We start from the raw sequence: 26,818 nt of genomic DNA on the forward strand, positions 1-26,818 counted from the left end.
CTCGCTTATTCTCCACCTGTATTTTTGAACTGCTGTCTGAGATCCAGTAATAGTGTCCGGGGTCATCTGTTTCTCTACCTTTATAGTCTGCCTGTGTCAAGTCAAGCAGGGGCCTTGTAAGGACGAAGCAGCGTAAGGTCAACTTACTTTCAACCCCTAAAGAGCATTCTATCTAGGACCTATATCATATCGAATCACTGCTGTAGCATTTACGGAGTTGGACCGAGAATGTGTCCACCTAATGCACTTGGTAAAAACAAACGGGCTTGGGAGCTTCGGGAGGGAATATTTATGCTACACCGATAGTGTTTTATGCCCTTTTCAAATCCTCATATTCCTCTTGCCATCTGCATTATGAATTGTGTGTGTTTCCCTGTGCTGTGTGAGGACCAACTTCAGCCCCAGTACAGCATGTATGTCTAGCCCTGCTTGAGGCCTGATGTATTTATCACCTACTCCACTCCACTCCTACATCCTCTCCCTCTACTGCCACGGCTCTCACTGCAGCTCACAGCCAAATCTCACTTAAGATGGCTAGTTAGTCCCTGTTCCCATGGCGTCTTAATGCAGATTAATTACTTTACTGAGCCCCTGCAATCTATTTCTTGTTTTGTTCCTGGTTGTCTTTAGCTTTCTCCCTGACCTTGGGGTGAGGAGAGAGAGAAAAAAGCAAACCCTTCCACGGAAGACTTATTCCCTCCATTTACTAGCAGACGGAGGTGTTTCTCCTGCATCATCAGATCAATGAAAAGTAAATAGCCCACACTTCTTGTTTCACAGTGCAGTATTGATCTTTCCTCAGCTCCTGCTTCCCTTTCCCCCCGCGTCTCGTGTCTTTCAACCCCTGGGAGCGCACTGATTGCCATAGATTGGACAAGCTAACAAGCGCATGATGAGGAACCAGGCTTTCTTTTTCTTCGCTTGTTCTTTCATTTTTTTCTTGTAGTGGCACTGGCATGCACACATACACACGGATGTACACAGACCTAAACGTCAGATCCACACAGTTCTACTCCATGAAAAAGGAATACACTGTTTCTGGGTTTTTTTCCCCTTCGTTTTTTGCTCTTGATCTACCGTGAGAGGATGTGTCTTGATGGAGATGTGTGGGGCCAAACTGACGGAATACCAACCTACGTTGGGATGCTCCTCACCTTTACAGGGAGCTTTGCTCCTTTCCAGCTGGCACCACGTTTGTTCCAGAACATTCCAGCTCGGATAATATATCTCAGGTGACCTGTGGAGAACGGGCACACACCGTTTGCACTCAGAGACAGGCGTGTGGCTGCATGTGGGTGAGTTCAACGTTGACTCTTCCGACAGTTTAGTGAAGTGAAGAACTGGAGGAAAGGGGTAGGAGGAGAGTAACCCCTCCCCAGCCCCCTGATATTAGAGCATAGGCAAATTAAAGGGACCAGATCGAAGCGCTGTGCATCAGTGTGGGTTGTGTTGACGAGAAATCATTGGGTATTTAAACTTGATCGTGTGTGTAGGTCTGTGTATGTGTGTTCTGCTCTGCATGCAGTATCGTAATAAATCTTGTTGAGTCTCAGCAAGAGGCTGCCGGCCGGCTGGCTGGGGATCAATATGAAGTGTGTTTATAGAATCCGATAGCTCTGTTTCTGGACCCCAGGAATAAAACAGCTGCAATAAAGTGATCAGTTGTGTTTTTCAGGCTTTTTTTTACCAACCTGGGAGATAAATGGATGTGTTTGCATCTGACACATATATGGGCCATGTGGAACAACGAGCCTACAGATCAATACATACAGGAAACAATTTCTATTTTCTGTTAAGCGTCATTTATTTTGAAGGTTAGACTAATGCATTCAAATATTCTCTTGATATTGTCCATGGATAAGATGTTTATTTAACATTAATTCGTTTGGGCTGGGGCAGTAAATCAGCTATTCTGTCACCTCCATATACTCGAAAGCTGATACTTACTCATGTTGTGCTGCTCAGTTGCAATCAGGCACCCATCTGAAAGCCACCACATCCGCAATAAGGGATTTCTGAGTCACAGTCAACTATTGTAATAACCCTTTTAAATCCCCTCATCAGTTGATAATATAGTCCAGGGAATCCCCCCCATCACCTGTGCAGAAAATCCCTCCCTTCTCCTGCGCAGCTCTCCCTGTTTGCATGGGATATTTGCAGGATCTCTGGGCGGGATGACAGTTATAACTAGCCCTATTAGCTAACCCTCAGGGTGCCCTCAGCACTGATTTGAGCACCATTAATTTTCTATTATAGAGTGCTACAGATGTGCCCCTGCGCACTCATTCACCTGCCTTATTGAGTCACACACCAATTGTGGACTTTCCCGGGCAGTGTTGTGGGGGTTAGTACGCCCCTCTGGGAGCTAATTTATTATTTGCAGATATTGATCTGGCAGTGAGGGCAAGGCGAGCCATTGCTGTGTTGACTTAGGTCTGGCCTGTGGCGGTTAACGCTTTCCAACCGGACAAAGACCCTATGACGGACGGAGGCTCTCACTTCGGTTGTTGTTGAGATTTCCTAGTGTGGTTAGTTCTCGAAATTCGTTGAAGGGGAGCAAACTTGATGTTGTGTAGATATACAACGTGAGAGACAGATACACACACACACACACACACACACACACACACACAGATGCACGCACACACACATCTTCCCTCGCGGTTCTGTCTGCTCTGTCCAAGGGAAATAAAATCACAGTTAAGAGAAAGGGAAACAAATATAGAAGGTCAGACATAACATTCGTCAGTTGGTCTGTCGGGTGGTGAGTAAATCACACAGGGACAGTAAAGGGCAAGGCTCTGAAACCAGCAGATAACCATAGCAGTACATCATGTATTGTTTCTGAAGCTCCACTGCGAGAAAATGAATACTCTATGTATCTCAGGACTGGCCCCAGAGATTTTTCTTCATATTTGATTGTGTTGTTTGATATCACATGCTCTTCTTATTTGTAGGTCTCATCTCAGCCAAAATGTCAATCACTTGTCTAAATGAAACATGTGACTCTTGTCCATTACGTCAATTTATGCCCAAAATGACATTGAGACGGTTGAGACTTTGGTTTATGACAACTGATTTTTTGATCTGGTATCCATATTAGGAAGGTAGAATTCCTTTTATTGCAGACACACAGTTGTTCCAGCGCAAAATCTCCATTAGACGCCAGTGGGACAGCTGTTCCTGGAGGTGAAGAAGTCTTGTTTTGGAGCCGTGCGGAACAGAATGGCAACAGCTGCGTCGTAATATCATCACAACAGTGAAATGCCTTGCTTAGTGAAATAAACTCCTCATCCAACGTTTTCCAACCATATTGGAAAGAGTAAAACGAGTCGGCGAGACAGGCCTCGGTAACAGACTAGAGGGAAGGTGGACAGAGTGGAAAGCCAGATGTGTTGGTGGGGAGATGGAGTCTTCAGGGGGAGAGCAGCTCCGTGGTCCTGGACCCACCACATCCACACCCCGGTCTCCAGGGTCCAATAAGCACCTTCCCCACAGGCCTGCTTTAAGCCAGGACACAGCCAAAGCCTCTGCCAGGGCTAGCCCCAGCTTAATTGGCATTTAATGTGTTGTCTGAGCCTAGTGGAGTCCAGCTGTGGTAGGGATGGGGGTCAGTGTAGGGGGCAGGTGGAGGACTGGTGATGGAGTGGAGGGGGAGCTAGAGAGGGAAGAGATCACGTGATTACTGGAACGATAGATATATGATCAATGAAGGGTGTTGTGAGGTTTAGGCCAATACTGTATTACAGACCTTTTCTCTACTCTTTCCTGCAGTCAAATGGCCAAATCGTCCTCTAGTGGGCTCATTGGTGGAATGTTATTTAAAAAATTCTCAATTTCACAATTAATAAACATTATTTCAAAAAACCTGCAGAAAATCCAGTGTTTCTATGTCGAGCGGTTTTGTTATTGTTCAGTCTTCTGCGATGTGAATTATTGGGATGCCAACTCAAAATTGAATGCATTTCATCTCTATATCTGACATGGTACAGCCCATAACCATGTGTGTGAGGTGTATACTTTTTTTGTTTCAAAGTAGATTTTGTTTAAGATTACCAAGAAGCAATCTGACTGACCCTGATTTAGCCCACTGCAGTAAAAGGTTAACAGTAATAAGTACCAGAATGTTATACATTCTCTCATTGGCCACTTAAAACAAAGCTCACTTTAACGAGAAACAGTCGCTCGAATAACTGTACAATTTGAAACGACGGCAACAAAAGCGATTTGAGCTAATCCAAACTTACCCATGTGCCTCTATAGAGAAGATTCCACTGACTAAAAGCCTGTCTCTGTTAGCTTTGGCCGTCTGTGAAGATTCAGCTTCCATGTGAAAGCTCTGCTAGAGGTCAGAGAGAAGACAGTGATGATGAGGAAACATGGTGGGGTAGATTTTCCACTGCCGCCCGGTCCAGCCCGCCTGTCCTGCTAATCCAGTTATGAAAGAGTGGGCAGCATGCCCGTGGAGCCCTGACGGAGGGGAGGAAGCCTCATGCTCCTTTTGTCTCGTTCCATGCCACTTCCAAAACTCAATTGTCTGCCCTGTGCCAGAGACTGCAGCATGTGGAGACGCTCCTCAAAACTGTCTACACTCAGTAGAGAAAAAAGAAAAATGACAAAACAAAAAGTGTAGGAGAAAGGAGAGACATTACCACAGTATTCTGCTGTGAGTTGTCTCTGGCATTTCACTCAGTCTGCCGAACGTAGTCTGCTAAGTAGAGGCCAAAAACGGACAATGTTTGATCGGTCCCTTTGACTGTATAAAAGCATATCAATTAACCTCTGCTGTTATGTTGTGGTCATTTTTGGAGTCCGATTTTGATGAAAGTCAGAGCAGTCTGTGCAAATTTTAATTTAGCATGGTTCAGTCAAAATAGTGTAAATGTATGCATGCTGTGTGTACCATGCAATTTCTCATAAAATGATCGTCAATTACAGAGGCTTGGAGCATGCACGTTTACAAATTGATATATTTCTGAAATGTATAATTCAAATGTGTTTTTAAGCATTGCAGGTGTCAAAAAGCATCAGCCAGCCGCCATAGTGTCTGCTTTTTCATCAGTAACCAAGCCAATCAGTTTAACAGCAAACGCCCGTGCGGTGCTAGCATCCATGGAATGTCTCGTTTCAACTTCACGGTACCTTGAAAAGGGAAAACAAATCAGGATGTGTTAGTGAATTTGATGGCGGATGTGTGGAAATGCTATGACAACTATTTGGATGCGATGTGTTGAGTGCCAGCAGTTTGCATTAAGTTACGCTGGTGCTAATTGGACACTACCTGGCTCCACATCACTGGCTGCTATGAGATTGGCTATGGCTCTGACTCCAACATCAAGCTGACTGTTGTTTCTGCCTGATTAGTCTAAAAAAAGAAAACCAAGTGGCTTCATAGCAGAGATGAACCCCCCCCCGTTACAAACATGCCCCTGGTGGTCTGTTGGCTCTGTTTTTGCTATAGATTCTTTTTTTTTTATGACGTCCCTGAAATCGATTTTCAGCCACGATTGCATACACTGGAGCTAATCAAAGGTTTTGAATAATTGCTGCAGTTTAACTGTCCCGCGTGGAGTGACAGTGATAGCGGCGGTCTTTTCCCCTCCTTCTCTGTACAATATGAGCTCGGAAAGCTATGACTTCACAACATACCTCTCAAATGGGTTCCCCGTTGTTACCATGACACCGTTTGTTCAGAGGAAAGGCTGATGAACACACATTGTGACCTAAATGTGACAGTACTAGAAGATGCCATGACGGTTCATGTAATAAATTGGCCAGACCAAGCGTTTGCCATTGATCGTTATTTGTTCCGGTGGTTCATTAGAAAATGATGACATTTTTCCACTCCATGTAAGAAGAAAAAAGACCAATGCCATGTTCTAAACAAATCTGTTTTGTTATTCTAATCTAGACCATTCCTACACAGTGAAGCGGGAATAAGAGTCAGATATTGTAAATGGCCTCTGCCTTAAAGGAATAGAAGAGGCAAGCTGGTCGACTCGCCTGCTCCCAATAACTAGGCTCATATTTAACCTCTTTACTGATGTAACATCCTGAGGAAGCTGTTTTTACTGTAATGCGTGGCTGCCTTTTGTAAGGAAGACATCACCCCCCCCCCCCCCCCCCCCCCCCCGAGCCAGCCCTTTGTGGCGCAGTGAAATATGGTCTTTCGTTTAACACGGTAATGCATTACACTGTTTGCTAGGTGAGAACCAGATTGATTAGGGAGCGGGGCAAGATTGATAACGCACACAGGCCAGTTATGACACCCATTGTTTCACAGATGCCCTGTCGAGGTGTGCTTCCCAAAATGCATCATTGTGTAAAATATTGACCTGCAGCGTTTCATTACTCTCAGCTCACAGACGGATGCTGCTAAACAGTAATAAACTATTTCCCTTTTTTTTTCTTCTGAGAATACCGTAAGGGAAAAAAATTGCGCTTGTCACATCGGCCCCAAAAACCCTGTCATCTACAGAGCGGTGTGCAGAATGTGACAGAGGACGCTGCAGCAGAAGCCTGTACCCATGCTTAATAAAAACATACGTCTGCCCGCCAGCCATGAGGAATTTGCCCCTGACAGGAGACACAGAGAAATGAGGGAGCCGTGGCCATGTGGTGGGAGAGCAGAGCAGCCTGTAACCTTGAGAAGGGAGGAGCCATCTGACCCCCACAACTTCACTGCGCGCCCCAGACCCTGGCTCTGTCTGACAGTGGCACTGAGTGACGGGAACGGCAGCTAAGGTCGGAGAGCCCGTGAAAATAACAGTGTGCTTGTCAACTGTCAAAATGACTTTGTCCACCTTCCTGCAACTGTACGGTGAAGATGTCGAACCACTCCTGGCACAGTGACCCTGAACCTCATACACTATGGTATGTTGTCGACTAGAGCAGATCATTAGAAGTTCAAGTTCAGGCATCCGACAGTTCGGCTGTGCAGCTGAAAGTAGCACAGAGTAAAGAGTCCCACAAAGTCTTAAATAGCAACCTAGACAAAGGCGAGCCCAGAGGCATTCACAAATACTGAAACAAATGACAGGAAGCGCGTGTGAAGAGATTACATGAATCACCTCCCTCTCTGAGCTTCCCCCCCCAACCCACTGACTCTCTGACTCATAGTCACAGTCACGTTGAGACTGGAATGAAGGGAATTTGCACTCACGTTGGGACCAAAAGGTAAATAGGATCTTGCTTCCACGTCGGCTCCAAAATGGAAGAAGAGCTCATGGCAAATAGAAAAACGGCAGAAGAGCTCGTACCCAATTGCAGTATTCTTTGCAACCTAAAGGGCCCTGCTCGAGGATACTCTTTATCTAAATGTATCGATAATAGTATAGTCGTATACAGTAAAGTAGACACCCACTACCCATCGGACAACAGATAGACTGCTGTATATCTAACACTATTCCACTGCTCCACTGCAGGCCTGTATGGTGCTACAGTACCATAATAGGCTTTGCATGAGTGAGTCTGGTGAAATAAGGCTGTTGTGCGGGCCGTGTGCCGTGGTATTAGAAGTAGAACTAGCAGTACTATAAGTAGTAGTAGTAGTAGTAGAAGTAGTAGTAGTAGTAGAAGTAGTAGTAGTAGTAGAAGTAGTAGTAGAAGTAGTAGTAGTAGTAGTAGAAGTAGTAGTAGTAGTAGAAGTAGTAGTAGTAGTAGAAGTAGTAGTAGAAGTAGTAGTAGTAGTAGTAGAAGTAGTAGTAGTAGTAGAAGTAGTAGTAGTAGTAGTAGTAGTAGTAGTAGTAGTAGTAGTAGTAGTAGTAGTAGTAGTAGAAGTAGTAGTAGTAGTAGTAGTAGTAGTTGTAGTAGTAGTAGTAATATTAGTAATAACAGTTGTAGTAGTAGTAGTAGTAGCAGTAGTAGTATTAATAGTAGTAGTAGTGGTAGTGGTGGTGTAGTAGAAGTAGAAGTAGTAGTTTATTTAAAGGGACCATTTCAGACAGGGAAATATCTGTATGTTTGCATAAGAATTATCTAAACACAGCTCATTTTTATCCACAGTCCCTAAAAAAATAATACAAATGGTTAGATGAATGATGTGATTAATACAAGGACAGCTTCTTCACGTCAAATCGGATTGGAAAGGCAAGCATGGTGAATCAGACAAACAAATGGCAAAATAAGCATATTGCTGAGAGCTGCTGTCTTTTCCAACCAAATCAATTAGTGACTTAGCCTGTTGGCTAGACGACAGTAAAGACTAGACAGTTATGGAATGAGAAAGAACAAAAACACAGCACGTTTGGATACATGTGAAGGAAGTATGATAAACACGATGGCAGCCTAATTCAATTGAATGAAATGTGGCTAGTGTTTACAATCAGTGTTTGTTATACGTTTGTCATATGTCATTCAGATCTAACCAACATGTGATTCATCTCACATGGTTATCAACCCCAGCATTTGAATGTGAAGAAGATGGAAACCCCCCCAAAAAAATGGCACAAATATTTCCCACAAAACAAAGTGAGTGCTAATGGCATTCATTATTTATAGAGCAAGTCTATTCCAATTAGTCAAATAGCAAAAAGTCTGATGTTATCTAAATTAGCTTTCATGTGAGATTTTCTCCCCTTAGTCTTGTATTTTCTTTGCTGGAGGCCGAGCTTGGTTCCCCTTTATTTCATTTACCGACAACCTGTTTTATTTATTTATCTGGTTACAGAAGTTGCATGTTGAACTTGATGATTATGCAGCATAAGTGAATTGAAAATGGCATTGATACACAGAGGTCTGTGGGCTGAGGGGTTGTTCATCTGCAGCCACCACCACAGGGGCTGCATTTTTGCTATGTCACATTTCTGTTTCCTCTCTCTCTCTCTCTCTCTCTCTCTCTCTCTCTGGATCTCTCTCTCTCTCTCTCTCTGTATCTCTCTCTCTCTCTCTCTCTCTCTCTGTATCTCTCTCTCTCTCTCTCTGTATCTCTCTCTCTCTCTCTCTCTCTCTCTCTCTGTATCTCTCTCTCTCTCTCTGTATCTCTCTCTGTATCCCCTCTCTCTCTCTCTCTGTATCTCTCTCTGTATCTCTCTCTCTCTCTCTCTGTATCTCTCTCTCTCTGTATCTCTCTCTCTGTATCTCTCTCTATCTGTATCTCTCTCTCTGTATCTCTCTCTCTCTCTCTGTATCTCTCTCTGTATCTCTCTCTCTGTATCTCTCTCTCTCTCTCTCTTTCTCTCTCTCTCTCTCTCTCACTCATTTTCATTATCTTAAGAGGGCAAAGGAAAGCCTTTTTTGGCTGTGGAACTTAACTTATAAACCTCCACCTCAGCACGTACGCACATACACACGTACACCCACACACACACAGACACGCAAACTCTACATCCAAAAAGTGCCACCCTTGCACTCTGTTAAGACGGTAATAAAAGCAGTAGGTTATTCTAATTTTTCTCAGTAGGGTATTTTGTTGCGTGTTGTTCTGTGTATCCGCAACGCCCTTATTTGCTTGTCGGTTGCTGCTTGCTTATTTGTGATGTTTTTTTAAACGTTTGATGTCTCACAGAACGCATAATCACACTTTTAGCTTTTTAGTGAAAGTGCTTTATTTTGACATCTTTACTGCTAAAATATAAAAAATAGATGGGACCAAATAAACAGTTGGGCTAATGAACAAAATACAATAATTCATCTTTTTAAGAAAAGCTATCCTTTACACTGAGCTACATTGCTTGCAGCAGATGCTCTCTCTCTTTCTCTCCTCTTTGTCTCTCTCCCTCACTCCTCTCTCTCACAGCCATCTCACTTTGGCGCCTGTAAAATGTGGAAGTCGTGATGTCTACAGAGCATGAATGGCTGAATGGGCCGACGATGGGCTATAGTGCCATGTTCACCTTGAGGTCACTCGTGCGATTCAAGAGCGCCTAGGCAGTGATCAGAAATCATTTCCATCTAATGGCTGAGTGGGAAATGAGGAACAAGGTACAATGTGTTCCCCAGTCCCAAGCTCTCAGGTCATCCTCCAACCACAGAATACAGAATAAACCACAACCACCACAAACGCCTGCAGTACCTTCTACTCACAGGCACAGGCACTCTTGTCCCCGGGGGCCACAGGCAGGGGAGAGGTGTGTGTATGGTTTATGTGTGTGTGTATGGTTTATGTGTGTGTGTGTGTGTGTGTGTGTGTGTGTGTGTGTGTGTGTGTGTGTGTGTGTGTGTGTGCGTGCGTGCGTGCGTGCGTGCGTGTGCGTGCGTGCGCGTGTGTGTGTGCTATAAGCGTAGCTGCTTGTGTGGGTCTATCCGTGTGTGAACAGTGCATAATCATGCATTCCATTCACTTACCTTATCATAACGCTCAGTTTGTTTTCTGTTGTTCTGTTGCTGACACATTTCCCAATCATTAGTTGCGGCTCTATTTGTATGTGTCGATGATTTGGGGCTGTTAGAGAATAGTGTTGTGTTATTGTCGCTACTGAGCAGGAGCTATGGCATGTCAACACATTCAGCTGACGCTCAACTGTGGACCGGCAATGGGATTTTGTTTTCGCTGTCATATCACATTCCGCACACTCCATAGGTTTGTGTTTCTCTCCCAAAGTGTTAGCTTTCCTCACCCCGCTCACATTTCATTGCTCTCACAGCGGAATGATCCAGAGGTATTGGTCAGAAGGAGAAATATCACATATTATTTCTCAATGGTTTTCTTCACTGGCGTTTCTGTTAAAAGCAATGCTGCTGCAGGGCGACAGGTCAATCATGGCCAATTTCCCTGCTTGGCCCAGTGCCACATTGAGACAAGCAATGCAAGCTGGGTGAAAACAAACCTGTGTCTCTGCTGTTAAAACAAAGTCTACCGGAATTGAAATCACACTATTGTACAATTAACTGGTGAGTGATCAAATGTGTGCACTGTTCCATCTCAAGCACTAGTGTGGGACTATTGTGTAGCCTAGTTACCGTCACATTTCCTAATGACTTATAGTACAGTTTCTGTTTATTTTGCCCTATGGAACTTGAAAGAATCCTTGGCTGAGAGTGGTTTACTGGATATTATAGGCATAAGCACACTGCTCATAGTATCTAAGCTGGATTTACAGGGTTTATAGAGTTATAGGATGAACATGGAACATCAAGTCCCCTCTACAGTTAATGCTATGTTCTGGCTACTTGGATAATGCAAAGAGTTGATGAACATCCTGCACTACATCTTAACATTTTAAATCCCCTCCAAATATATGCATTTGCTTGTGTAAATGGTACAGGAATTAGGCTGTTTACTTAATTGGTCATCGTCGAATGCCCTGCTTGGCTGCTGTACCAACAAGATATGTATTTCAGAAAATGTGTAAATTATTCAGATGAAAGTGGTTTAGGATATTAGTGGTGGTGGTCATATGCGAAAAAAACGTACGTTCAATTTTTTTTTCTTCCATTATCTCTATCACACCACTGCAGTGTGTGTGTGTGTGTGTGTGTGTGTGTGTGTGCGTAAGAGAGTGTTAGAGGGAGCAGGGAATGGAAAAAGTGAACGAGGTACAAATGTGGTGTGTAAGAGGGTGGACAGGGTGAGGAAGAAAGCGAGGGAGCTCTCTAATGTTCTCACTGCTGCCCTCTCAAGCAGCCCAGATGGAACTGCTGTAGTGTGCTGGGCTGGAGTGTGGGGCACAGTGTAGGCCGAGTGGAGCAGCTGCCACCCCAGATGATCCATGGTCTGTTCCTCTTCCAGCACATTCTTATGTAATTATCTATGATAAACTCCTCTGCAGTCAAGCCACAATACCGCATGTCAGTGTCTTGGCTTATGAAACAAAACAAAAAAAGCCACACACACGCAAGCGCATGCACACACACACACACACACACACACGCACGCATGAACACAGGCGCACACACGCGCACACGGATACACAACACAAACAAAACCCAAACTTTCTGCTACACTGACAAGAGCATTTGTGTTTATAGCCAGCCAATCCTTGGCCTAATCCTGGCTTCCATAGCGACACACACAAAGTTCAGCAGACTCCACTGGTTTCTGTAGTGCCCAGCACTTTCCCCTCTCAGCAGTAAGTTCCCCAAAGTCCCTGTGACAAAGAGTCTGCAGAAGTACTCAGCTACTCAAGAGTACCATGCAAATCACTGTCCCCATTTCCTGTAAACACCCATCTTCCCTCCAAAATGAGACATACTGTTAACGCTGACCCTTGACTTTGTCATTACTTCTGCTCATTTACATCGGGCTCTTTGGAGGATGCCACATGCCAAAATGTAATAGGTCATACATTTTGAATCATATAGGTTACATCACCATTGCACTGTTCAAAGCTGCTTTTTGAGTCTACAAATTGGAGGGAGGGTTGCATCCCGCGGCTTCGATTTGAGTAGGATTGGTAACATAATATAGCTGGGTATTATTTAGCATGGTGCCAACATGGCCACAGCCAGGGGATGACAATGGCGCTGCAGCAGAAGGAGAGCCTCTGCCAGAAGGATGAGAGGAGGTGAAAAGAAGAGAGGGGTGGGGGGGTTCATTAGCATAAGCAGCATGTTGCCCGGACCTTTTCCGGAGTAGAGTGTTTACACCACCGAGCTTGGCGAGGGCCTACTCATTTTACAGGTCCGTGTGTGTTTAGGGGTGGGTGCAATAATGAGGATGTGTCTCTCTGCGCATTTGCATGTGTGCACGTTTGTTATGCATGTGTGTGTGTGGGGGGGGGTATCAGCGGACCTACTTTTACACCATTTTGGCTTCGGTCCCCGTTTTTAAAGAGTACGCGACAGAAAGCACATTGGTAGGCGATCCCCAGGAACGATCAGGTTTTAGAAGGACATAGAATAGCCCTGTTTGTTGAGCGCTGGCTCCTTTCATCCCAGTGAGCAAACAGGGACTCTCATTATCAACCTGCACCTGAGAGGTCAGAACCCGAGCCCCCCCCCCCCCCCCCCCCCCCCCCGCCATCCCTCCCTCCCTCCCCGGCTACCCCTGGTCGGCAGTCAGGTTTATTAGCGCAGAACATCTTTTCCAGTGACTGAGCTAGCCCTTATTGTCTACAGCGGTCAGGGTCAAGTCAAGGGCGCTCAGCCTAGATTGGAATCATTTGTCACATGGTCCTGTGGCGGAGCTGATTTCAGCAGGGGCTAGGGAGCATTTTCCAGCCTCACACAGCACCTCTGACATCAGGAGCAGGGTGCAGCCAGTGGACTAGGCAGATGGCTCCACATGTTACATCGCCGCAGCTTGCCAACAAAATGCTTTTTTTTTTTTTTTGCAAATGAGAGGAAAACTAAATGGGAGACATCGAGTACAAAAAGGAAACATGCTCTCTGGGCAGTCAGCATTTCTAAGGGTTGAAGCCATTTCCGGCGCCCCTTTTGACAGTCTAAAATTGCCCCATGAGTGACCGTAATAATCACTACACCTTTCAAGTCAGGAAGGGAAAAAAACAATTCAGTTGGGTGCTTATTGCTTAACTGGTGTAACAGAGCAAAGTGTTGCAATTTAGTCTGGGAACGCCAAGGTTTTTTTTTCCTCCCGGGTCAGCAGGAGCTTGCATGAACAATGGGTGGTGCTGAGGTAGCATGTGGAAAATGACTTTAATACGCCATATAGAATGGCTTATTGCTTTGGTCAATAGGCTGCGGTGAAGATGGTGTATCCTGCCGCTTGGGAAGGTTAGACCTGTCAGTGGCCTCGGTGACTGATATGCCCAACCCGCTTATGAGGTCCCTAATGGAAAAAAACTGACAAGCAAAGTTAGAAAGGTTACATATGACACATACCTTGCTATTAAGCTTTAGATTAGTCAATTTTTTTTTCTTCCTTTTACATGTAGGCTATTTCATACACGGTACAACGGATGTCATAACGGCACTATAGCTTCGGTGACATGAAAAGCTATTAAATGAATCGTTTTTTTTTTTGTTAAAGCCTGAAAGCAAATAAAGAATCTTTTTTTCACCGATTCAAAAAAGAAGAGAGAAGAAGTATTTTTCTCTTCATGGGGGGGGGCAAGTGCAGAGGTGAGGGTCAGACTAGCCACATTGCCGATGAACAGCGCAGCTGTGGAAAGCATTGAAACATGGCCCTTTGTTTTCTCCTCTGCTCTAATTGGTGGAGATCTCGCCTGTAGTCAGCTGGGGCTGCTAATGGGACCATACTGTAGCAGAGGTCAAAGGCCACACCTCAGGTCACAACTCAGTCACAACACAGCTAAATACACACAAACGCATATTTTTTATTTTTTTAATAACATTTTGCAGGTTATTGCCACTAAAGTGTAGTAGTAATGGAAGTGATTGTAATATTACCTGTATCCACTTTTTTTTTTTTATATTTAAGCGCAAAACACACAAAAAGCTAATTGAATGACTTCATAAGAGGCATTGGGTAAAAGGGATTTCATCCAGAAATACGTCTAGAATTTAAAATCTTAAATGGCCACGTTTGTTTTTAATACATTTGATGAAGTAACCTTGAAATCCAGTCAAAACCGGAGAAAGTGGACGCCGCAGTGGACTTGGAATACTAGCTCGTAGATACCAAGAAGTCTCTCTGTTTTAGTCATGAATATGGAGAGTCTTTGGGTCTGGTATTGATGTATTGCACAGACATTTCACTGTTGGCAACAGTTACGAGAACATATAACACTACGAAACTGATGAATGCGTTCTGAAGATAGTTCTGTTAAGTTATTCTGCTCGATTTCTCTTCACTTTGTGGTTGTGTTTCTCAGCCCTGTTGTCTGTGCTACAGCCATCTGGTCTACAATATAAACTATGGAGAGAGGTGGTTGTATTTGACATCTTTGTAATTATTTGGGACAACACTGTACCCCCGGGGCAGGGGTCGATTCTCACTTGGCTCGCAATTGATCCTCAACCCTTCACCCCCACAAGTCACCTGACCCCGGGTCTCAAAGTGTTCCTGGGGTCACCCTCAACAGATGTAGAGGTCACGCTGGTGGCGGCCTCATATCTGCACAGGTTTCATAGATCCTGAGGTTAGCGGATCTGGTGGAGGGAAGGCGGGAGGCAGGGATAGAGAGAGAGGTACTCTTACATTTTAGAAAGCTCGTCACCATGCCAGAACTAACGCCTTTCAAACTCAAAGCTAGCGGCTATGCTAGCATCAAAACTTGCCTGGCTGTTCTACGGGGCCGTAAGGGGTAAATGGAGTGTCCAACTCGTGCAGCTAGCTGCCTGTCGTGCCTATGTTCCTGGCGGCCATGACACGCCAGAGTGTTCATTTTCATTAACTTAATGGAGGCCCACACCTCTTAAGGGATTAGCTGTTTGAGACGGCTCCTGAGTGCAGACATGTGATACACTACGGTAGCAGAGGGAGAAAGTCTATCTGATCTCTGCCTGAGATAGTGGGCTTTGAGCTATAATTGCCGTGTTAGCCCAAATGATTCTCTCTGATCTCTGCAAACATGGGAGGACAGTTCTGTGCCAGCCATCCGGGCCCAGACACACATACTGTGCTGTGTGTTCTGGTAGTGCCCTGTGAGATGCTGGAGGTTAGGCCATCTGCTGTGATCTGCATGTCAGGGCGTTAAGTTGGATTTAAGTGTGTCTTTTTCCTCACGAGTACGGGTATTTCAACAACAACAACAACAAAAAACGACAAATGATATGTTACCAAACAATTATGCATGTTCGTATGTAACTTTCAAACCTGGGTGGTATTTCACCTTTATTTAAGCAGGTAGGCCAGTTGAGAACAGGTTCTCATTATGTCAATAAGTCATCTCTATCGTCTATAATGGCTGGAACATGCTATACATGCGCACATTTGACTGCCGTTTTCTCATCAAACATTGAACACAGGGCATGGGAACATTTCAAATGTCATCCCTTTTGGAAACTTCATTGTTTTCTCCTTTTTTCTCCAGATGTATATACATTGTCATTCTGGTCCTACTATCCCCCTTTCATCCATACCTTGAAAAGAAAGGGCTATTCGGGAGATATAAAGCCCCTTCAGTGAGTGTGTTATCCCCTGAATGCGTGAGGAAACTGTCTTAGGTTGCCTGCTCCCTAAGCCTTATTGATCAGTAGGCGTTTCTCTCCTTCATTTTTCAGTCACTAAGCTCGCATCAATTCATCTTAATCTGTTTGCTCCTTAAACCAGGAACAAGGCCTGTCGTTGTTCCTGGACGTAGGAGTCTCCGGGCAGGCTTCCCTTAACATCCTGCTTTCTACAGCTCTGCTCCTCCTGGGTGGTAACAAGCAGCTTTTCATATTGAATCAAGTGTTGGTGAGTTCCCCCACACCTCTTTTTCCCCATGCTTTCCTTTTCTCTCCGTTCCACTGGCAACAAAGCGGCCTTTTAATGACTGTGGCACTACCGTTCCAACCTTTTTTAGCTTGTCTGCGGACCTGCCTGTAATCTGACCTCATTACATCCGTGTGACCGGCTCAGGGCTCGCTCGGCGCCGACTAAACCTTATCCCTCTGAAAGGCCACAGCTAGCGCCACATAGCTACCACCCAAGTTGCCACTCACTGCTCACCCAAAGCCGTACCTGTCCACCAAGGCGTAGGATCCCTTTTCCTCCCTTAAACGGGCAATATGTGGTTAGAAAAAGAACAATGTGGTCAGCCCGCCACTTGTTTAAGTAAACGACTGAGGGATGGGGGTGGAGAAATGTGACTACTCTCCAATTTGTAGACAGAGCTGTGTATGCGAGGACTGACCATCCATGAGATGCAAATTAGAGTTGTACTCGTGTTTTTAAGTTATACCGCGTATGTTTACATAGATTACAAACAACGGCATAATACATGTCTATATTTTGAGTTCTGATTGGGTATGCCCATGAGGCATTCATAAGTTATATTCTTCAAGAATCAATGGCCATATACGTACAATTATTTGAAAAGTCCCAAAATGGATTGTACCCCTTTAACCTCTCAGCTATCAGAGCACAGCCAAGATGAACGGAGGTAGTGGGGTGGTTCCACAGCTGTGTGAGTGCCCCATGTCACTGATAAATGTAGAATTGACGTGTTGTTCCAATGCCTCCTAATTTTCCGACAGGGGCTGGTTAGCCACAGGCCTCTCCTGTATCACTCATCCACTATTTTCTCTCTCTCTCTATCTCTCTCTCTCTCTCTCTCTCTCTCTCTCTCTCTCTCTCTCTCTCTCTCTCTCTCTCTCTCTCTCTCTCTCTCTCTCTCTCTCGCTCTCTCGCCCCTCTCGCTCACTTTCTTTCTTTGTCCTGGCAGTCGGGCTAACACAGACCAGATCCACACAGGTGCTGCAGACTGACAGAGGACACCACACCGATGGAACAAAATGTTACACAAGTTGTTGCATTAAGAGAGCCTCTGTAAAAAAAAGTAAGGTCAAAAATAAAGCAGAATCTGCCTTTTGGACATTGTCTAGTAATTTCAGTGAATTACATTACAGAGATCTAGAATTGAATTGATACGTTTCAATTGAATTGACGCCGCTTGCTGTCAAAGTGGAAACTACTTTTAGGTAGAATTTGTAAAGTGCACCTTTCCTCTATCCTACACCTAACCCCAGCCTTGTACAGTACATGTTGACCTTTGACCTGTGTGTTCCAGGCCTGGCGGTGGGCGAGGGAGGACTCTGATGACGGTGAGCTGTGTTGTCAGTGCTCCACAGCCTAGCAGGGCCTAGCGGGGCCAAAGAGCAGTGTGCCGGGGAGGGAGGGGAGTCCAAGGCAGGGCTATTACATCACCCCTATCAGGGCTGATTGGGCTGAGGGTCTGTGCATGCGAGCGGGGCCCGCTCACTGGCCCATATGCCTTTAATACAGGACCAGATGTGGAGCTAACCCAACGCCCCAGCCAGTTCCACCGCCCCGCCCCCTGCTCCTCAATGCTCTAAGCCAGCCGTAGCATCCCGGGTCATGCTTAGTAAAAAAAGGTTTCATGGGAGCTAACTGGCATCCTCATATGATTGGGTGGAGATGATTTGTATTTCAGATGGCCTCCCCTCAGGATTGTGTGTGTTTGTCTGTCTGTCTGTCTGTCTGTCTCTCTCGATCTGTCTCCTTGTCTGTCTCTCTCTTTCTCTGTCTCTTTCTCTGTCTCTCTCTCTCTCTCTCCCTCTCTCTCTCTCTCTCTCTCTCTCTCTCTCTCTCTCTCTCTCTCTCTCTCTCTCTCTCTCTCTCTCTCTCTCTCTCTCTCTCTCTCTCTCTCTCCCTCCCTCTCTCTCTCTCTCTCTCTCTGTCTGTCTCTCTCTCTCTGTCTGTCTCTCCCTCGCTCTCTCTCCCTCTCTCTCTCTCTCTGTCTGTCTCTCTCTCTCTCTCTCTCACTCCTTCTCTCACACAGACAGAAGGGAAGCAAAAGTTTGAAAGACAAATGAACTTCTTGGCGGAGCATTCAGAACTCATATATTCCTAAAAAAAAACACTTTTTGGGAATCGGAGACATGCAAAATATTTCTTGTAAAGGGAGTTGTATGCACTTACTAAACACAAATAATGGTTGTATTTATTGAACTCTAATGAATGCCTACAACTGAGGGATTCGTGCTAGATGATGATCTATCGGATTGTATCCAGTGGGACATGCAAGATGGGTAGAGATTTTCATCCTCCCCACTCACCCTGAACCTCCCCTGTACAGAGGTCCATGTCCAGAGGCCCATGTACAGAGGTCCATGGCAGGTAACAAGCTGGGAGATGGACACCATTGCACCGTGATGGTCTGTGCTCTGGGCAAACACAGCCCCTCCAACTCCGCTAGCAGGCCACAGGCTGCAGTCAGAGGAGCAGCTAACCCAGGACCCCCAGTGATTGTGTTCTGTCACAGAAATCCAATTCCTCCAGCTGTTGTGTTTTTTTTCTAATGAATAGTGCGTGGCAGTGAGCTAATACCTCTCCATCCAGCCATGACCAGCCGTCCAGCCTGTCAACACACTCCGGCCTCTCCTAGATTGGGTATACGCTCACCACCGCATCACGGAACACAGATGACAGTCAATCGGGGGGGGATGGAAGAAGGGAGGGGAGGATGGCCTGGAAGCAGCAGGTCTTGAGTCATGGCGTCTCCTCTCCTCTCTGCAGCAGAGATGCCAGTGCAATAAGGTCAGCCAATCAGCAGCTATGCGCTGTGCTGTTTTTTTGGGGAGTGAGGAAGATTATGAGCCCCTCTTGTTGGGCCAGACAAGGCCTTCCCAGTCTGAATTGATCACCAACGGGGCCAGGGACATGTAGGAAGCAGGTTAATAGACACTCATCAGACATCTGCCGCTGTGTTGCCTTCCAATAATCTTCTCCCTGGATCTGCTGCCAGCATTGATGACCACATTTTTCCCCCTCAACTCTTCGTCTCCCCCCTTCTCCTCCTCTACTCCACACACACACACACACACACACACACACACACACACACACACACACACACACACACACACACACACACACACACACACACACACACACACACACACACACACACACACACACACACACACACAATCCCTCCTTCTCCCCATCCATTCATGACTGCAGACTTTTTCAATTTGGAGGGCCACTCCTGGTGGACTCTGGTGACAGATTTGGGAGCACAGTCAGGGCTCAGTGTGGCTCTATAATGAAAAGGGCCCTGTCAGACAAGTACCCACTGTAATCCCCCATCTAAGAACATGGGACACATCCTCCTGGCTCTTCACCACTTCCTGCCCACAGCCAATGAAAGAGGACAGCATCCCACTCTCTTGATCTCTGTCCCTCACTCTGTCTTTCTCTGCTTGGCTGGTCAGTGGCCAGTCACCTGATGCATCCTGGTGCCATCAGGACACCAGCTTTCTCTTGTCTCTTGTTCTCATTCTTTTGTTGTTGTTCTCTCTCCCCCTCTCTCTTTACTTTCTGTCTCTCTCCCTCTTCATATTTTAGTCTTTCCTAGCATGTTCAATAGCTATATTGAAGCTATATTCTTTGGTATTGTTCATACTTAGGCTACCGCCAACCGTCCAAGAGAATAAATGTAACTTTTATTGTCCTCCCCGTGGCCCTACTTATGCCCACAAATAGTTCCTTTTATTGACTATCTCCAAAAGTCAAGGCATGTATATACTCCACCGTAGACAATAGCCCTCCTAATAATAGCAACCGCATACCTCTAGTTAAACCATGTGCCTCTGTCTTATTGATTGTTTTCTCAAGCGGGTTCAGAGGACAAAGAGAAGGAGAATGAAGAGACTGAAGCTTCCACCGCCAGTGTTATTTACGACTTCGCTCCCCAAAACATATTTTTCTTTCTGTGATTGCCAAGTGGTGTGTTCAATCTGACGTGTCGGGAGATTAGTCAACCTGCCGTCAAGCACACATGGTCAATTTGGCGTGATGTGAGGAACTGGATTGCACAACCCCTGGAATCTCTCAGAGGGGCACCCTGGGGGAAAGGCCCTCACTCCCCATCGCTCCCACCCTCCACACACACACACACACACACACACACACACACACACACACACACACACACACACACACACACACACACACACCTCGAGGGTGAGGGTATCCACACACACCGCCAATATGGTAGTCATTTCGGCCGCCAAAATCAAATGGGGTTCAATCGTTTCCACGTTTCTTAAGATAACATTATGAGAGGGAGAGGGATCGGAGGGCTGGAGCAATCAAACACGTTCTGTTCCAGGAGTTTCTATGGGAACAGAAATAATGGGGTCAGAGTATGAAAGGTGAGGCATGTGTGAGTGCAGTGGAGGGCTTCGGCTGTTGCCACTAGGTTCTTTGACTTTGGTTAGATATGCAGGGTTCATTCCTCATAGCAATTAGTACATTTAACCAAATAACTTTTATAATTACTAGAAACACAGAGCAAATACACCAGGTAACTAAAGCGAGTGCTGAAAGCAAATGTTGAAATAGTTATGAATATATTTGTCTCTTGAAAGACTTGCTCTATGAATGATGTGAATTCGTTAAAGTTAAATAACGTTACCGTTTGCTATGCAAGGGAAGTTTGGTGGAAACCTCATCAGTTTTCCATCTATTAACTTGAGCTGTTATAGTCAGAGATGGGCAGTATTTCAATTACTTTAGCAGTTCACATTTTGTGGCTCCCTTTCACCCTGTATTGGTACGAGAAGTATGATGGCACTGTGGTGTGATAAGAGTGGCTGCTAAAGTAACTCAATATTAATGTAGATGTAAAAATGAACACTTGCAAAGCATGCTGAGTATTTTCCTAATGATCTCCACCCTGAAACAAGGCCACCAATAATACCCAGTGTGCTTTGCAGTTAATTTAGGGATGTTCATTTTCAAATAGACATTTACATTTTGGTCACTTAGCAGACAGTCTTTTCCAGAGTGACTTACAGTCATTCAACTAAGATGGATAAGCAACTGTCATAGCAAGTCAAACGTTTGTGTAAACTGTCAATGGGAATGTTGTTGCTGTTCAGCCATCTACTTGCAAATAAACGTATTTTTGAATTTCAAAATACAAAATACATGTATTTTAATTAAATACGTGACAAAGTATTTTGTCGTTTATTTTGATACATTGCCCTTTATCGTATTTTGTAATAGTATTTTGACATTTTTATCCATCCCTGTTTATAGTGATGCTTCAGGGTCCATCTCTAAATGTCTGAGATGAGAGGAGTTGTCGAAGGTTAGTCACATGCACTGGTCCTGTGTTGGGGGTGTGTGGGACATGGGCGAGGTGAATGTGGGGTGTACCCGTCTGAGGTCTCAGAATGGGTCAGGGGCGGTCCCACGTTCACACTTGAGCTCTGCCCAGCCATGCTGAACCCCCCCCCCCCCCCCAACCCTCATCTCCTCACAGTCACGAAGGGCAATCTTGTAGTGAGCAGCAGAGTAATGGAGTGAGGAGCATTAGGGTCAATGTGTCTAATACAGGGCTAATGGCTGCCAGTTAAGCCCACCTCCACACATTAACAGGAAATCCGTTAAGGAGCAATATAAGAACGAGAAGGATGATCCTCACATACTTGAATTGAATTTCAAATATGCTTCTCATTTTCGGTGCTGACTCGTCACTCAATCAGACCTTTAACTGCGTAACCGAGTGTGTGCGCGTGTGTGAGCGTGTGCGCACGCACATACAGTATTTGCGTCTAACATCATGTCCATAGGAGTGCAAGTGTGTTTGTTTGTTTGTTTGTGTGAAGGCACGTGTGGCTAACAAATGAACTAGCTGTAGACTCGGTCACACTTCCCTGAGTCTTTAATGAGAAATGTGTCCGTGTGGAGAGCCTCTCCCTCTGATTCCTGGCTGAAAAGTGCAACTCCCGTGGTCAGCACTTCCCAGCCCAGCAGCACACCGTACAGTGGCCCCATCAAGAGCCAGGGATTCTGTGCTGGCTTGGACACCATTTTGGAGGATTCCGTCACATTCCATGTTCTGGCCTCTGCCTGAGCCATACTTCTCCCTAACTCCGCCAAGCACTCTCCGACTTCAGCCATTTTAAACCACTTTTCACTTCATGCATTCCCCTGAGTTTCTCTCTTTCCTTTTCTCTGTCTTTTTTTTCTCCCTTTTCTCTCTTTCCCCCTCTCTTTCTGCCTTGTGTTCCTTTGCTGCGATCTGGCTAAAGCTGAAGCGAATTCGAGCACAGGGATCCGACGATTTCAGCCGGAAAAACAGCACTCTTTTTTTGCATATTGCTTTGAACCTTGCAATTTCCATTTGCCTGTTTTGCTGTAATGAACTTAAACGGAAACACTAGGGGGGGTGGAGAGACATTTGCACGGTCGCAGGCTCTCTGGTCCTCGACCCATCTTGTAATTCCAAATACGTTGCCTTCAGAAAGTATTGACACCCTTTCACTTATTCCACATTTTGTTGGGTTACAGCCTGAAATAACAATTTATAAAATTGGGATTTGATGTCACTGGCTTACACACAATCCCCTATAATGTAAAAGTGGAATTATGTTGTTTTTTTCAACAACAAAAAATTCAAATAAATGAATAATTGAAAGTTGCAACGTCTTCAGTCAATAAGTTTTTAACCCTTTTGTTATGGCTAGCCTAAATAAGTTCAGGAGTGAACATGTGCTGAACAAGTCTCATAATAAGTTGCATGGACTCACTCTTGTGTGCAATAGTTTTTATCATGATATTTGAATGACAACCTCATCTCTGTACCGCGCGCTTACCATTATCTTTAAGGTCCCTCAGTCGGTCAGTACATTTCAAACACAGATTCAACCACAAAGACAAGGGAGGTTTTCCAATGCCTCGCAAAGAAGGGCAAGCATTGAATATCCTTTTGAGCATGGTGAAGTTATTAATAATTACACTTTGTGTGCTGTATCAATACACCCAGTCACTACAAAGATAAAGGCTTCCTTCCTAACTCATTTGCCGGAGAGGAAGGAAAGCGCTCATGGATTTCACCTTGAGGCCAATGGTAACTTTAAAACAGTTACAGTTTAATGGCTGTGATAGGAGAAAACTGAGGATGGATCAACACTATTGTAGTTACTCCACAATACTAACCTAAATGACAGAGTGAAAAGATGGAAGCCTGTACAGAATATAAATATTCCAAAACATGTATCCTGTTTGAAACTAGGCACTAAAGTAAAACAACAAAATATGTGGAAAAGTAAATTACTTTTTGCCCTGAATATAAAGTGTTATGTTTGGGACAAATCCAATACAACACAATACTGAGTACCACTCTCCATATTTTCAAGCATAGTGGTGGCTGCCTCATGTTATGGGTATGCTTGTAATTGTTAAGGACTTTGGAGTTTCAGGATAAAAAATCAACAGAATGGAGCTAAGCACAGGAAAAAATTATAGAGGAAAAACTGGTTCAGTCTCATTTCCACCAGACACTGGGGGATTAATTCACCTTTCAGCTGGACAATAACCTAAAGCACAAGGCCAAATCTACACAGGTGTTGCTTATCAAGAAAACAGTGAATCTTCCTGAGTGGCAGAGTTACAGTTCTGACTTAAATCTGCTTGAACATCTATGACAAGACCTGAAAATGGTTGTCTAGCAATGATCAACAACCAATTTGACAGAGTTTGAAGAATTTTGAAAAGAATAATGAGCAAATGTTGAACAATCCAGGTGTGATTGATTGGATTTATTAGACAATTTTTTTTAAACGCACAGTACCCAAGGGCGGTCCAGCCGGTGACGCCTCTACATACACTTTAAGAATATAACACAATAAGCTTATTTCCACTGTGGTCCTTTTGGAGGGGGAAGGGAGCAAGGTTAGATGGCAATTGTCGTGCCAACAGACAATTACAGACTTTTTTCATTTAACTAGGCAAGTCCGTTAAGAACAAATTCTTATTTACAATGACGGCCTAGGAACAGTGGGTTAACTGCCTTGTTCAGAGGCAGAATGACAGACTGTTACCTTGTCAGCTCAGGGATTCGATCTAGCAACCTGTTGGTTACTGGCCCAACACTATAACCACTAGGCTACGTGCCGCCCCAATAGATAATTAGTACAGGTCCATTTCTTAATAAACAACTATGGACAGGTACAGCTCCCTTGTCTCACATACCATTAATATATAAAACAATCAATCCCTAATATGTACAAGACAATCACAACATGATAAACAACAGGCACCAAAAGGCCATATGCTATCCCTGGCATTTCCTTCTCAGCCACGTTACGACTAACTTTTGAGACATGCTACTATTTAGCCATTTTTTTCAGTGGGAACTTGAAACCTCCTGTGGAAAGCTCTTATGGACTTACCCAGAAAGACACATCAGTAGTCACTGCCAAAGGTGCTTCTGCAAAGTATCGACTCTGGGGTGTGAATACTTTCGTAAAATCGATATTTCTGTATTTCCTTTTCAATACGTTTGCAGAACTGTCAATTTAATCCATTTTAAAATTCAGGCTGTAGCACAACAAAATGTGGAATATGTCAAGAGGTGCAAGAAGACTTTCTGAAGGCACTGTATATTCCCAGACAACGATCGGGTAACACCCCGAATGCCTATCAGGTAAAACGAAGTGGGCGAGTTTGCTAGCACGGCTTGGTTTTCAACCGAAAGGCTGCGGAAAAGAAAACTCTCTTAAAAACCTAGTACTGCGTGCCTGTTCAAAAAAACCATAGACCCACATTACTAATGTGTTGACAAGCTGTGTTGCTTTGCATGTGAAATAAGGAAATAAGACGTGAGACCAAAATGTAAAAGTCGGGCCTCTTCTGATCCCATATGTATGCAGCACCGTATGGGTATCCCTGGTCCTGTGTTTGGGGGTGTGTGGGACAAGGGCGAGGTGAATGTGGGGTGTACCCGTCTGGGGGTCTCAGAATGGGTCAGGGGCGGTCCCGCGTTCACACTTGAGCTCTGCCCAGCCATGCTGAACCCCCCCAACCCTCATCTCCTCACAGTCACGTAGGGCCATCTTGTAGTGAGCAGCAGAGTAATGGAGTGAGGAGCATTAGGGTCAATGTGTCTAATACAGGGCTAATGGCTGCGAGCTAGGCCCAGCCCACCTCCACACATTAACAGGAACGGTTTAAAGGACAATGGAATGGGTGTCACCAAGAAGGGAATTACTCTGCCATTCTCAATGCTACTAATTCAATAATATGGATAATCAGCACCTACTATGCCGTTATAGATCATTTAACGTCTGATTTAGAGGTTTAGAGGTGAAATTATCTCTGATTTTAATTTATCAGCCTAGATTAGTGTTTTATATTTTTGTTACAATCATCTGTAAAAGTGACGCTGAATAATAATTCAGAAATTGGTAAATCCTTTGTCGAATCCAATTCTATGTATGGACTGTATACGGTTAAATGTATGTGTGTGTGTGGGTGTGGACGTGTTTAACTATTCTTGTGGGAACCAGAAATTCCCACAAGAATAGTAAACAAAGCCAAATTTGATGAAGGGGGGACATTTTGTTGGTCCCCACAATTTCAAATGCTATTTCTAAGGGGTTCAGGGTTAAGGATAGAATTACGTTAAGGGTCAAGGTTAGGAGCAAGGGTTCGTTTTAGGGTTAGGTTAAGTTTTTGGATTAAGGTTAGGGTTAGGGTAAGGGTAAGAGTACAGGTTAGAGTACGGGTTAGGTTTAGGGTTAGGGGTTAGAGAAAAAAGGATTTTGAATGCGACTGAATTGTGTGTCCCCACAAGGTTAGCTGTACAAGATTGTGTGTGTGTGTGTGTTCGGTGTGTGTGTGTGTATGATTTTGTCTTTGTGTTTATGTTCTGTGTATGTGTGTGTGTTTGTGCATGATTTTATCTGTGTGTGTGTGTGTTCGGTGTTTGTGTGTGTGTGTGTGTGTGTGTGTGTGTGTGTGTGTGTGTGTGTGTGTGTGTGTGTGTGTTCGGTGTGTGTGTGTGCCTGTACGTGGCTCTGTGTGTGTCTTCTCCTCTAAGGACTGCAGCTCAGCTGGGCCTGTCTTGAGCCCTTACTCACAGTAACTAGGTGGAAAGCCATTATTCCAGATAGAGGTATTACCAGGCCAGGCCGACCGGGCCTCTGATGTATTGATCTGCTGTGAGGATGCTGAGCGGGGGAGAAGGACTATTTGCTTTAAAGTTCAATGACTCTCCACTACTATTAGTGGTGTAGCCACGGGAGCAATCGATATCTGGACAGCGACTTGTGTCACTAGACACGCTCCTCATTTAGAAACATTATAATACCGCATGGACAACCTCTCCCAGCCGGGGGTGGGCTGTCGTTTTTTTATACCCAGTGTTTTGGTTGTCGACTCCTCCCGCACCTTACAGGCTGCTTTCTCATTTAGAGGCGCGGTTGAACACGGCAGGCTGGAATCAGTGTGAATTGTAATTATAGCTGATCCCCGTGGCTGGAAGCTCGCGATAGAGGGAAAACACAGAGGCAAACAATAATTTGCGGCAGAGCTAGGTGTCACAAGGTAACTGAT

The 26,818-nt window shown here is 44.8% G+C and overlaps 1 long non-coding RNA gene across 1 annotated transcript in view; it reads left to right on the plus strand.

Annotated features, from left to right (window-relative positions):
• Positions 1–17,947, plus strand: part of LOC118937354 — a 45,724-nt gene extending 27,777 nt beyond the window's left edge. The window contains exons 2-3 of the long non-coding RNA XR_005034632.1: positions 17,172–17,285; positions 17,517–17,947. This is a non-coding gene — a long non-coding RNA (uncharacterized LOC118937354). The remainder of the gene's footprint in view (positions 1–17,171; positions 17,286–17,516) is intronic.
• Positions 17,948–26,818: the final 8,871 nt, after the last annotated feature.

The sequence above is a fragment of the Oncorhynchus mykiss genome, chromosome 11 (genome assembly GCF_013265735.2).
Source record: "Oncorhynchus mykiss isolate Arlee chromosome 11, USDA_OmykA_1.1, whole genome shotgun sequence".
In the NCBI taxonomy this organism is placed as follows: domain Eukaryota; kingdom Metazoa; phylum Chordata; class Actinopteri; order Salmoniformes; family Salmonidae; genus Oncorhynchus; species Oncorhynchus mykiss.